The 13080-nt window shown below is 44.7% G+C and overlaps 1 pseudogene; it reads right to left on the minus strand.

The window, feature by feature from the left end:
• Positions 1-241: 241 nt before the first annotated feature.
• The window catches only part of LOC123084152 (uncharacterized), a 54747-nt pseudogene continuing 41908 nt past the window's right edge, over positions 242-13080 (minus strand).

A 13080-nucleotide genomic window follows, 5' to 3' on the forward strand; every position in this document is an offset into this window, starting at 1 on the left:
CTTAGAAAGGTATAACCTTTAGCTCCCCGGGGCTAAGCTGCTTCGCACCACTGATAGTTAATTAAGATTCCATTTCAAAGGCGCTACTTTGTTTCGCAAGCCTTTGTAATTGTCAGTCAACTAAGGTTGGCCCTCGGCCCCCGCGAATCCGTAAATCAGAGAGCATGCCGCAAAAAAGAGGATGGTCCCCTATGCATTTCATTCTTTCCAGAACGCAAAGAATTAAAGTACCTGACCCCCATCATGGTGAACCTCTCCTCGTGATCGGGATGAGGTAGATGCCTCCCAGCCGGGGGGGGGGATCGAATCGGAGTTTCCTTAGGTAGCCACCGACCTACAGTTCTCCTTAAACTTCTGTGTTTGGTGGAAAAGAATCGAACAAAGGTATGCTCGCTTGCTGTCTTGTTCTCTGCCGCGGACTGGGATCGCTCACCAGCTAAGGCCTCTAGAAAAAAGTTGGAGCAACATTGTATGAGAACATATTACCCATCTTCGGGGACAACGGGCGGAACAACCTCTCGATCTACTTACTCCAGCTCAGGATGATGATGGCCATATCATATCACTTATATTGATTGCATGTGATGTTTATCTTTTATGCATCTTATCTTGCTTTGATTGACGGTAGCATTATAAGATGATCTCTCACTAAATTATCAAGGAGTGTTCTCCCTGAGTATTCACTGTTGCGAAAGTTCTTCGTGCTGAGACACCACGTGATGATCGGGTGTGATAGGCTCTACGTTGAAATACAACGGGTGCAAAACAGTTGCACACACGGAATACTCAGGTTATACTTGACGAGCCAAGCATATACAGATATGGCCTCGGAACACGGAGACCGAAAGGTCGAGCGTGAATCATATAGTAGATATGATCAACATAGTGATGTTCACCAATGAAACTACTCCATCTCACGTGATGATCGGACATGGTTTAGTTGATTTGGATCACGTAATCACTTAGAGGATTAGAGGGATGTCTATCTAAGTGGGAGTTCTTTAAGTAATATGATTAATTAAACCTAAATTTATCATGAACTTAGTACCTGATAGTATCTTGCTTGTTTATGTATGATTGTAGATAAATGGCCCGTGCTGTTGTTCCATTGAATTTTAATGCGTTCCTTGAGAAAGCAAAGTTGAAAGATGATGGTAGCAATTACACGGACTGGGTTCGTAACTTGAGGATTATCCTCATTGCTGCATAGAAGAATTACGTCCTGGAAGCACCGCTGGGTGCCAGGCCTACTGCTGGAGCAACACCAGATGTTGTGAACGTCTGGCAGAGCAAAGCTGATGACTACTTGATAGTTCAGTGTGCCATGCTTTACGGCTTAGAACCGGGACTTCAACGACGTTTTGAACGTCATGGAGCATATGAGATGTTCCAGGAGTTGAAGTTAATATTTCAAGCAAATGCCCAGATTGAGAGATATGAAGTCTCCAATAAGTTCTATAGCTGCAAGATGGAGGAGAACAGTTCTGTCAGTGAGCATATACTCAAAATGTCTGGGTATAATAATCACTTGATTCAGATGGGAGTTAATCTTCCAGATGATTGCGTCATTGACAGAATTCTCCAATCACTGCCACCAAGCTACAAGAGCTTCGTGATGAACTATAATATGCAAGGGATGAATAAGACTATTCCCGAGCTCTTCGCAATGCTGAAAGCTGCAGAGGTAGAAATCAAGAAGGAGCATCAAGTGTTGATGGTCAACAAGACCACTAGTTTCAAGAAAAAGGGCAAAGGGAAGAAGAAGGGGAACTTCAAGAAGAACAGCAAGCAAGTTGCTGCTCAAGAGAAGAAACCCAAGTCTGGACCTAAGCCTGAAACTGAGTGCTTCTACTGCAAGCAGACTGGTCACTGGAAGCGGAACTGCCCCAAGTATTTGGCGGATAAGAAGGATGGCAAGGTGAACAAAGGTATATGTGATATACATGTTATTGATGTGTACCTTACTAATGCTCGCAGTAGCACCTGGGTATTTGATACTGGTTCTGTTGCTATATTTGCAACTCGAAACAGGGACTACGAATTAAGCGAAGATTGGCTAAGGACGAGGTGACGATGCGCGTGGGAAACGGTTCCAAAGTCGATGTGATCGCGGTCGGCACGCTACCTCTACATCTACCTTCGGGATTAATATTAGACCTAAATAATTGTTATTTGGTGCCAGCGTTAAGCATGAACATTATATCTGGATCTTGTTTGATGCGAGACGGTTATTCATTTAAATCAGAGAATAATGCTTGTTCTATTTATATGAGTAATATCTTTTATGGTCATGCACCCTTGAAGAGTGGTCTATTCTTATTGAATCTCGATAGTAGTAACACACATATTCATAATGTTGAAGCCAAAAGATGCAGAGTTGATAATGATAGTGCAACTTATTTGTGGCACTGCCGTTTAGGTCATATCGGTGTAAAGCGCATGAAGAAACTCCATACCGATGGACTTTTGGAACCACTTCATTATGAATCACTTGGTACTTGCGAACCGTGCCTCATGGGCAAGATGACTAAAACGCCATTCTCCGGTACTATGGAGAGAGCAACAGATTTGTTGGAAATCATACATACAGATGTATGTTGTCCGATGAATATTGAGGCTCGTGGCGGATATCGTTATTTTCTCACCTTCACAGATGACTTAAGCAGATATGGGTATATCTACTTAATGAAACATAAGTCTAAAACGTTTGAAAAGTTCAAAGAATTTCAGAGTGAAGTTGAAAATCATCGTAACAAGAAAATAAAGTTTCTACGATCTGATTGTGGAGGAGAATATTTGAGTTACGAGTTTGGTGAACATTTGAAACAATGCGGAATAGTTTTGCAGCTCACGCCACCCGGAACACCACAGCGTAATGGTGTGTCCGAACGTCGTAATCGTACTTTACTAGATATGGTGCGATCTATGATGTCTCTTACTGATTTACCGCTATCGTTTTGGGGTTATGCTTTGGAGACGGCCGCATTCACATTAAATAGGGCACCATCAAAATCCGTTGAGACGACGCCTTATGAACTATGGTTTGGCAAGAAACCAAAGTTGTCATTTCTGAAAGTTTGGGGCTGTGATGCTTATGTGAAAAAGCTTCAACCTGATAAGCTCGAACCCAAATCGGAGAAATGTGTCTTCATAGGATATCCAAAGGAGACTATTGGATATACCTTCTATCACAGATCCGAAGGCAAGACTTTTGTTGCTAAGTTCGGAAACTTTCTAGAGAAGGAGTTTCTCTCGAAAGAAGTGTGTGGGAGGAAAGTAGAACTTGACAAGGTAACTGTACCTGCTCCCTTATTGGAAATAGTGCATCACAGAAAACTGTTTCTGTGACACCTACACCAATTAGTGAGGAAGCTAATGATAATGATCATGAAACTTCGGAACAAGATACTACTGAACCTCGTAGATCAACCAGAGTGAGATCCGCGCCAGAGTGGTACGGTAATCCAGTTCTGGAAGTCATGCTACTAGATCATGATGAACCTACGAACTATGAAGAAGCGATGGTGAGCCCAGATTCCGCAAAATGGCTTGAAGCCATGAAATCTGAGATGGGATCCATGTATGAGAACAAAGTGTGGACTTTGGTTGACTTGCCCAATGATCGGCAAGCAATTGAGAATAAATGGATCATCAAGAAGAAGACTGACGCCGACGGTAATATTACTGTCTACAAAGCTCGACTTGTGGCAAAAGGGTTTCGGCCAGTTCAAGGGGTTGACTACGATGAGATCTTCTCACCCGTAGCGATGCTTAAGTCTGTCCGAATCATGTTAGCAATTGCTGCATTTTATGATTATGAAATTTGGCAAATGGATGTCAAAACTGCATTCCTGAATGGATTTCTGGAAGAAGAGTTGTATATGATGCAACTGGAAGGTTTTGTCGATCCAAAGGGAGCTAACAAAGTGTGCAAGCTCCAGCGATCCATTTATGGACTGGTGCAAGCCTCTCGGAGTTGGAATAAACGCTTTGATAGTGTGATCAAAGCATTTGGTTTTATACAGACTTTTGGAGAAGCCTGTATTTACAAGAAAGTGAGTGGGAGCTCTGTAGCATTTCTGATATTATATGTGGATGACATATTACTGATCAGAAATGATATAGAATTTCTGGATAGCATAAAGGGATACTTGAATAAGAGTTTTTCAATGAAAGACCTCGGTGAAGCTGCTTACATATTAGGCATAAAGATCTATAGAGATAGATCAAGACGTTTAATTGGACTTTCACAAAGCACATACCTTGACAAGATTTTGAAAAAGTTCAAAATGGATCAAGCAAAGAAAGGGTTCTTGCCTGTGTTACAAGGTGTGAAGTTGAGTCAGACTCAATGCCCGACCACTGCAGAAGATAGAGAGAAAATGAAAGATGTTCCCTATGCTTCAGCCATAGGCTCTATCATGTATGCAATGTTGTGTACCAGACCTGATGTGTGCCTTGCTATAAGTCTAGCAGGGAGGTACCAAAGTAATCCAGGAGTGGATCACTGGACAGCGGTCAAGAACATCCTGAAGTACCTGAAAAGGACTAAGGATATGTTTCTCGTATATGGAGGTGACAAAGAGCTCATCGTAAATGGTTATGTTCATGCAAGCTTTGACACTGATCCGGTCGATTCCAAATCGCAAACCGGATACGTGTTTACATTAAACGGTGGAGCTGTCAGTTGGTGCAGTTCTAAACAAAGCGTTGTAGCGGGATCTACGTGTGAAGCGGAATACATAGCTGCTTCGGAAGCAGCAAATGAAGGAGTCTGGATGAAGGAGTTCATATCCGATCTAGGTGTCATTCCTAGTGCATCGGGTCTAATGAAAATCTTTTGTGACAATACTGGTGCAATTGCCTTGGTGAAGGAATCCAGATTTCACAAGAGAACCAAGCACATCAAGAGACGCTTCAATTCCATCCGGGATCTAGTCTAGGTGGGAGACATAGAGATTTGCAAGATACATACGGATCTGAATGTTGCAGACCCGTTGACTAAGCCTCTTCCAGGAGCAAATCATGATCAGCACCAAGGCTCCATGGGTGTTAGAATCATTACTGTGTAATCTAGATTATTGAATCTAGTGCAAGTGGGAGACTGAAGGAAATATGCCCTAGAGGAAATAATAAAGTTATTATTTATTTCCTTATATCATGATAAAAGTTTATTATTCATGCTAGAATTGTATTAACCAGAAACATAATACATGTGTGAATACATAGACAAACAGAGTGTCACTAGTATGCCTCTACTTGACTAGCTCGTTAATCAAAGATGGTTATGTTTCCTAACCATGGACAAAGAGTTGTTATTTGATTAACGGGATCACATCATTAGTTTAATGATCTGATTGACATGACCCATTCCATTAGCTTAGCACCCGATCGTTTAGTATGTTGCTATTGCTTTCTTCATGACGTATACATGTTCCTATGACTATGAGATTATGCAACTCCCGTTTGCTAGAGGAACACTTTGTGTGCTACCAAATGTCACAACGTAACTGGGTGATTATAAAGGAGCTCTACAGGTGTCTCCAAAGGTACATGTTGGGTTGGCGTATTTCGAGATTAGGATTTGTCACTCCGATTGTCGGGGAGGTATCTCTGGGCCCTCTCGGTAATGCACATCACTTAAGCCTTGCAAGCATTGCGACTAATGAGTTAGTTGTGGGATGATGTATTACAGAACGAGTAAAGAGACTTGCCGGTAACGAGATTGAACTAGGTATAGGATACCAACGATCGAATCTCGGGCAAGTAACATACCGATGACAAAGGGAACAACGTATGTTGTTATGCGGTCTGACCGATAAAAGATCTTCGTAGAATATGTAGGAGCCAATATGAGCATCCAGGTTCTGCTATTGGTTATTGACCGGAGACGTGTCTCGGTCATGTCTACATTGTTCTTGAACCCGTAGGGTCCGCACGCTTAAGGTTACGATGATAGTTATATTATGAGTTTATGCATTTTGATGTACTGAAGGTTGTTCGGAGTCCCGGATGTGATCACGGACATGACGAGGAGTCTCGAAATGGTCGAGACATAAAGATTGATATATTGGAAGCCTATGTTTGGATATCGGAAGTGTTCCAGGTGAAATCTGGATTTTACCGGAGCACCTGGAGGTTACCGGAACCCCCCGGGAGCTATATGGGCCTTAATGGGCCTTAGTGGAAGAAGAGGAGAGGCAGCCAGGGCTGGGCCGCGCGCCCCTCCCCCCTAGTCCGAATAGGACAAGGAGACAGGGGGCCGGCGCCCCCCTCCTTCTCTCTCTCTCTTTTCCCACCTCGCGAATCCTATTCCAATTAGGAAAGGGGGGAGTCCTACTCCCAAAAGGAGTAGGACTCCTCCTGGCGCGCCTCTCCTGGCCGGCCGGCACCCCTCCCTTGAACCTTTATATACGGAGGTAGGGGCACCCCCTAGAGAAACAAGTTGATCCACGTGATCATATTCTTAGCCGTGTGCGGTGCCCCCTTCCACCATAGTCCTCGATAATATTGTAGCGTGCTTAGGCGAAGCCCTGCGACGGTAGTACATCAAGATCGTCACCACGCCGTCGTGCTGACGGAACTCTTCCCCGACACTTTGCTGGATCGGAGTCCGGGGATCGTCATCGAGTTGAACGTGTGCTAGAACTCGGAGATGCCGTTGTTTCGGTGCTTGATCGGTCGGGCCGTGGAGACGTACGACTACATCAACCAAGTTAACGCTTCCGTTGTCGATCTACAAGGGTACGTAGATCACACTCTCCCCCTCTCGTTGCTATGCATCACCATGATCTTGCGTGTGCGTAGGATTTTTTTTGAAATTACTATGTTCCCCAACAGGCGGAGTGCCCTGACTCGCCGGAGGAGGAGGAGGAGGCGGAGGCGTCCAGTTTGGAAGGTTGATGAGCTCCTTCCGCCATAGGCATGGAGTCTTCAGAGCAGACCCCAGCCGAGTCTCCCCTTCACCGGTAGGGTGGTCAAGCTGGAGGTCCTCAAATCCCTCCGTTATTTCATCTACCATCACCCTAGCATATCCTTCTGGAATCGGTCGGCAGTGAAAAGTTGCGCCGGGTTCAGTAGGATGAACAGAGCCAATAGCCGCCTTGACCTTCAAATTCATCCATTGTGTCATAAGGTGGCAATTTTGAGACTCCGTGATAGCATCCACGGGATAGCTGGCAGGAGCCATCAAGTCATGCTCCGGCTGAAGCAGCTCGGTGGAAGCCACGCTGCTTCTGCGCTGTGATGGCGGGGTAGCTTCGGGGGAGGCTTCGGCAGTACGTTTGTTGCGATTTGCTTCTCGTTCCTCTATCGTGTCTACCCTTGCTTGCAGCGCCTGCATTTGGGTCTGCTGCACTTTTTTCCTCCTCTCATGGGATTTGTAACCGCCTGTGTCCGGAAACCCAACCTTCCACGGAATGGAGCCTGGCGTGCCTCGTGTCCGTCCAGGGTGCTCAGGATTCCCGAGGGCCATTGTGAGCTCATCGTTCTCTCTGTCTGGAAAGAACTTCCCTTGCTGCGCTGCTTCGATATACTGCTTAAGCTTCCTGACTGGTATGTCCATTGGATCCTTCGTCCAAATGCACTTCCCTGTTACAAGGTCCAAGGTTCCGCCAGCCCCGAAGAACCAAGTCCGGCAACGGTCTGGCCAGCTAATTGTCTCTGGTTCGATCCCTTTATCAACCAGATCATTCTCAGTCTTGGCGCACTTAGGCCGGGCTACGAGGTAGCCACCTGACCCCTTGCGATGGTGAAGCATCTTCTTCGCAGCATTTTGCTTGTTTGTCGCCGACAACTTCTTACTCTTTTCCGATGTCTTGTGGGCCACAAATGCGGGCGAGTGATCTCTGATATTCTCATATCTGCCCTTGAATTCTGGTGTCTCATTATTTTCGACAAACTTATTCAGCTCTTTCTTCCACCTCCTGAATAGTTTTGCCATCCTCGTAAGAGGAAAAGACTTGATTAATTTCTCTTTAACTGGGTTCTCTGGATTATCCTCTGGCGGTAGGGTGAAATTTGATTTCAGCTCAGTCCAAAGATCATTTTTCTGCATATCATTGACATAAGACACCTCAGGGTCTTCTGTAGCCGGCTTAAACCATTGCTGGATGCTTATCGGGATCTTGTCCCTAACCAGAACCCCACACTGAGCAACAAATGCGCTCTTTGTCCGGAGGGGTTCAATCGGTTGGCCATCGGGTGCGATTGCTATGATCTCAAACTTTTCATCCGAGCTCAACTTTTTCTTCGGGCCTCGTCTCTTTACTGAAGTTGTGCTCGATCCGGAGGGCTAGAAAAAAGAACAAAGACTTAATTAATATGTGTACATACCAAAACAATGAATGCATCAATCAGCTAGTCAGCACAGGCTTAACTAATATATATACCTGGCCGGACTCGGTTCGGTCACTGGAGCCGTCATCAAGGTCTCCTTCTTGCACCGGCATTGGGTCACCGGAGCCGTCCTCATGTTCTTCTTCTTGCACCGGCATTAGGTCACCGTAGCCAGCTTGTTCACCCTCTCCTTCCAGACCATCGGTTTCGTTGAGAAACAATGAGACGGCATCACTTCCTTCTGCGATTATGTCCCTCTACAAATATTTACAACATGGCGATTATTATTCAAACATGACAGATGGATATATTAGTGCCAAATGTAGAACTAGCTACCTAATCATAGTAAGCTATCAGGAGGGGGTATATATCGACAACGACGACACTATGTCTATGTCCCTCGAGGACCCTCGTTCCCGATAAAAAAGAGGAAGAAGAAGAAAAAAAAGAGGAGAAGAAAGAATAGAGGAGAAGAACTCCTCTATTCTTTCTTCTCTTTTTTTTCTTCTTCCTCTTCTTTTTTATCCTCTTCTTCCTCTCATGTTCGAGAGCATCGCCGAGGGGTCGGGAGGTTGCCTAGTGTCAAAGGATTCAACAAAACCATGTCTTCATCATTAGGCGAAAGTAACATGTGCATGATGGTATGAAGCTCTCCAAAGTTATTTTGGAACGGAGTCCTAGATAGGATAATTTGCTTTTTGGTACAAAGTTCAGCAAGAACCTTCCAAATATCGTTATTTGGAAGGCCTTTGCTGAAATTCATACAAGAAGGCAAATTATCCTATCCGGGACACCATTCCAAAATAATTTTGGAGGACTTCGTCATGCCCTGGTTGCTTCTGGCTAATGATGAAGCCATGGATTTCTTCAATACTTTGACACTAGGAAACCTCTCTCGACCCCTCGGCGATCCTCGACCCCTCGAACCCTCGACGACCCTGGAACCCTCGACCCCTCGGCGATCCTCTTCTTCCTCTCATGTTCGAGAGGATCGCCGAGGGGTCGGGAGGTTGCGTAGTGTCAAAGGATTCAACAAAACCATGTCTTCATCATTAGGCGAAAGTAACATGTGCATGATGGTATGAAGCTCTCCAAAGTTATTTTGGAACGGAGTCCTAGATAGGATAATTCGCTTTTTGATACAAAGTTCAGCAAGAACCTTCCAAATATCATTATTTGGAAGGCCTTTGCTGAAATTCATGCAAAAAGGCAAATTATCCTATCCGGGACACCATTCCAAAATAATTTTGGAGGACTTCGTCATGCCTTGGTTACTTCCGGCTAATGATGAAGCCATGGATTTCTTCAATACTTTGACACTAGGAAACCTCTCTCGACCCCTCGAACCCTCGACGACCCTGGAACCCTCGACCCCTAGACGACCCTGGAACCCTCGACCCTCGACCCTATAGAACCCTCGAACCCTCGACCCTGAAACCCTCGACCCTTGACCCCTTAACGACTGTCGACCCTCTACCCTAGTTCCCGACCCTCGACCCCTCGGCGATCCTCGACACCCTCGTTCCCGATAAAAATTAAGAAGAAGAAGAAAAAAAAGAGGAGAAAAAAAGGAGAAGAAGGTCCTCTATTCCTTCTTCTTCTCCTCTTTTTTTCTTCTTCTTCCTCTTCTTCCTCTCCCCGTCTTCTCCTTCTTGTTCTCCTTCTTTCTCTACTTATTTTCCTTTTCCTTATTTTACTTTTTCCTCTCCACTAACATAAAATGCACTAACCTAAAATGCAACAAACATAAAATGCACTAAATCGATCAACTAACCTAAAATCAGTGATAAAATGCACTAACCTAAAATCGATATCTACTAACAACTTAAAAAAATTAATACATATATGAAAAAATGCTTATATGAAAAAAAACATCATCATATCATCAACAGAAAAAATAGTATTTTTTCTAAAAATCTATCTTTTGCATATATACATCAACATATATATACACTAACCTAAAATGCATAAAAATGCTATCGGAGAGGGGTTATATCGACCCCCCTCATGTATCCACATACATACATCTATACATACATACATTTCTCATATATACATACATACATTCATTTCTCATATATAAGTTTTTCTTCTTCTTCCTTTCTTCCTTCTTCCTAGCTAGATATATAAATTTTTGCATATATAAAATACATATATACTTGCATATATGTATAAATTTTTGCATATATAAACTTTTGCATATATAAAGTTTTTCTAAAATCTAACTTTTGCATATATCACTAGTAGAAAAAGGGCCTTTAGTCCCGGTTCGTAAGGGCCTTCAGTCCCGGTTCTGGAACCGGGACTAAAGTGTCGGTACTAATGCCCTGACCCTTTAGTCCTGGTTCAATCCAGAACCGGGACTAAAGGCCCTCCACGTGGCCGGTCCACCTTTAGTCCCGGTTGGTAACACCAACCGGTACTAAAGGAAATTTCCTGATTTTTTTTTTGAAATTTTCTTTGAATTTTTCTTGAATTTTTTTTATTTTCAAATTTCTGAATTATTTTAACCTCTAATCTCTAATCACCCCTCATCACTGCTCAATTTAATCTCTAATCACCCCTCGTCATTCCAAATCATCTCACTTCCCGAACGGTCGCCCATCCTCTCAATACTCCAGCCTGAGCACGCTTAACTTCCGGGTTCTATTCTCCCTCGTTTCCAAGTCTGCACTTGTTGTTTTCCTGACAATAGTAAGATGTCAATCCTATTAACCCTCAGGAATTTAGCTTGAGCATGAAGTCACATATTTCACTGTTTGAGTTTAAAACTATTGTTCTAAAAAACAATAATTTTTTAGTAACACTAATATTTTTGAATAAGTAGTTTGACCATTGTTTGACCACAGTTTGACCATAGTTTGACCAGATTTGACCAAAATTCAAAAAAGGTGAAATAATTATTTAATAACACTAATATTCTTGAATAATTATTTAGTAACACTAATACTTCTTGAATAAGTAGTTTGACCATAGTTTGACCAGATTTACTGAACATTTAAAAAAACTGAAATTTGAGCATAACTTTTTTTCCTTTTGGAATATGAGGATTCTAGAAATTTGCAAACAGGCCGTAGGCGGTCTCCATCGGATGTAACTTTTCGAGTAGATGATTTTTCATATAAAAAACTTTTTCATCCGAGTTCGTATGCAAAAGTTATGCCCATTTTACAAATTCCAGAGAGATTTGTAAATAAAGTCTAAATTCATATTTGTAAATTTTCCCAACAACTAGACCACATATCACATGTGAAACTTATTTTCTTTTACTTTTTTGACATTTCCATCATTTTCTTTTATTTTTTTAAAAACTGAAAAGGCGATCCACCAGGGGGGTATAGTTTGAAAATGGGACCTTTAGTACCGGTTCGTGGCACGAACCGGGACTAAAGGTCTCATCCCCATTAGTCTCGGTTCGTGCCTCAAACCGGGACTAAAGGTCTAATCTTTAGTCCCGGTTTGTGGCACGAACCGGGACCAATGGTTGTGGGCCAGGAGCGAGGCCCATTGGTCCCGGTTCATCCCACCAACCGGGACCAAAAGGTCTAGATGAACCGGGACTAATGCCTTAGCCACACGAACCGGGACCAATGCTCACATTAGTCGCGGTTCTAGACTGAACTGGGACTAATGGGCTGAGCCGGCCTGGACCATAGCCCTGTTTTCTACTAGTGTATGAACATATATACACAGAGAACATATACATATGTGCACATTTTATAATAATGAAAAAAATAAGAGGAAAGGGCGCCAGTGGCTGGACCGAAGGTAGCGGCGTGTGGTCGGGGCAACGGCGATGGGGATGGGGAAGGGGCGGCGCGTGCGGCGACGGCGACGGGGTCGGGGAAGGGGCGGCGCGCACGGCGATGACGACGGGGTCGGGGAACGGATGGCGCGCGCGGCGACGACGACGGGGTCGGGGCAGGGGCGGCGCGCGCGGCAACGGCGATGGTGTCGGGGCCGGAAGGGGTGGCGGGCGCGGCGACGGTGTCAGGGCAGTGGCTCAGCGGCGGCGACGGTGAGGTGGACCAGCCTGACGGCGTCGGGGTAGGGCTCGGCGGCGACGACGACGAGGAGCAGAAGGCGTCGGGGCGAGAAGAAACAGACGGATTTTGGCGAAAACTGCAAAGTGCTGTATATATAGCAAGAGCATTGGTCCCGGTTGGTGTTACGACCCGGGACTAATGCCCCCCTTTAGTCCCGGTTGGTGCCACCAACCGGGACCAAAGGCCTCTTTTCAGCAGCCCAAAGGGCGGGAAGCGGCGACCTTTGGTCCCGGTTGGTGGCACCAACCGGGACTAAAGGGGGGCATTAGTCCCGGGTCGTAGCACCTACCGGGACTAATGCCCCCATTTAGTCCCGGTTGGTGCCACCAACCGGGACCAAAGGCCTGTGCTGCCCCGAACTCAAATATTTAGTCCCACCTCGCTAGTTGAGAGGGAGGCGCACCTGTTTATAAGGTGCGGTGCGCCTTCCCTCTCGAGCTCCTCTCTAAAGCAGGCTTTTGGGCCTAACACTGCAATCTGTGCCTGTGGGCCTACCGGGCCTCCCGCGGGCCTGAATCCTGGCCCATGGTAGGGTTTCTAGTCGTATTCAGGCCGTGGGGGCCCAGTAGGTGGCACTTTTTTTTGTTTCTACTTAGAACTAAATACTTATAGTTTTGTAGTGATTTCTTTTTTATTTTAGGTCACAAAAATTATAAACTTTCTGTTAGTGCCATTAGTTTTAAAATTTGAATAGTTT

This window comes from Triticum aestivum, chromosome 4A, assembly GCF_018294505.1.
Source record: "Triticum aestivum cultivar Chinese Spring chromosome 4A, IWGSC CS RefSeq v2.1, whole genome shotgun sequence".
Lineage (NCBI taxonomy): Eukaryota > Viridiplantae > Streptophyta > Magnoliopsida > Poales > Poaceae > Triticum > Triticum aestivum.